Genomic DNA, 1,307 nt, shown 5'->3' with positions numbered 1-1,307 from the left:
GTAGGGAAACAAAATGGTCCCTAGATATCATCAAATCTCATTTAAAAACTGAGCAAATCTATATGTCTGAGCTCTGTTGTTGAAGAGCTGGTAGCCAGGAAACTGGAAAGAGATTATATGGCTGGGTAAAGGGTTTTGATATGACAGAGGAGATGGGGGGTGGTGGAGAAAAGATGGTTTCCTCTTGTTTGCTCCACATTAACCATCAAACTTTAGATGATGGAGGATTTTTAAACGTTTTTCCAAAAACGTAGGCAATCACACAGTTGGCAATCAGGAATTCAGGTGTTTGATAATTTGGTGGCATTTATTGGTGTTACAGTCCATTGCCATAGAGGTGCATATTTACAAAGAGCAGATGAGTCTGTCTAAAGCAGACAGAGCCTCATGTCACATATTGGCAGACCCACTTGGGGTCAGTGAAAAAGAGCTAATTAAAGCACACCAAGTCCCTGGGTTTCCTCTGTCAACATTTTTGACCTGCCCACATTACAGACCAGTAAGAAATTATAAAAGGCAATTTTTTCTTTTCATAATAAATGCTTCAGTGGACTTTTAAAAATATTTTATGGAAAATACTCATTTTTAGATGAAATATTCACATCAATTATCAATTATGCCATCATTAAAATAGGCCACAAATTCAGGAGACATAATGCCATTGCAGAAACTCCGATTCTGTTTCTCATATCAAAACCCCTAATTTCCAAGTAGCCTTTTCAGATTGACTTTTTTCACCTAGTAATATGCATTTAAGCTTCCTGCATGTTCTTTTTTGTGGCTTGATCGCTCATTTCTTTTTAGTACTGAATAATATTCCATTGTGTGGTTGTATCTACCATTGTAGTATCATATAGAGTAGTTTTACTGCCCTAAAAATCCTCTGTGCTCTTCCTATTAATCCTGTTAATTCACCCATTAATTCTACAAATATTTCTGAGTGCCTACCACATGCCAGCATCATTCTAGGAACTGGGAAACATCAGTGAACAAAACAGGGACTGTTCACAGAGACTGTTCTAGTAGGAAAAGACATACAATAAATAATAGACATGATAAATAAAGCATGGAGGATGTTAGAAAGTGATAAGTGCCATGAAAAAATTAGAAATAGAGCTGGCTAAGAAGAAACAGGACAAAGAAAAGAATTTACTTTGTGTGTGTGTGTGTGTGTGTGTGTGTGTGTGTGTGTGTGTAGTTGTAGAAGGACACCCATCAAACTATCACCACCAGTTTTCTCTGAAGAATCAGATTGGAGATGGGAGTGCAGAAAAAGAGAGGGAATGAGAAACTTGCACATTTTAAAG

The 1,307-nt window shown here is 37.1% G+C and overlaps 1 protein-coding gene across 2 annotated transcripts in view; it reads left to right on the top strand.

Annotated features, from left to right (window-relative positions):
* The window catches only part of VEPH1 (ventricular zone expressed PH domain containing 1), a 214,387-nt gene that overhangs the window by 126,138 nt on the left and 86,942 nt on the right, over positions 1–1,307 (top strand). The window lies entirely within an intron of this gene.

This window comes from Lipotes vexillifer, unplaced genomic scaffold (assembly GCF_000442215.2).
Source record: "Lipotes vexillifer unplaced genomic scaffold, Lipotes_vexillifer_v1.1 scaffold1207, whole genome shotgun sequence".
In the NCBI taxonomy this organism is placed as follows: domain Eukaryota; kingdom Metazoa; phylum Chordata; class Mammalia; order Artiodactyla; family Lipotidae; genus Lipotes; species Lipotes vexillifer.
The sequence above is the reverse complement of the archived record's forward strand: the minus strand, read 5'-3'. Positions and strand labels throughout refer to the sequence as shown.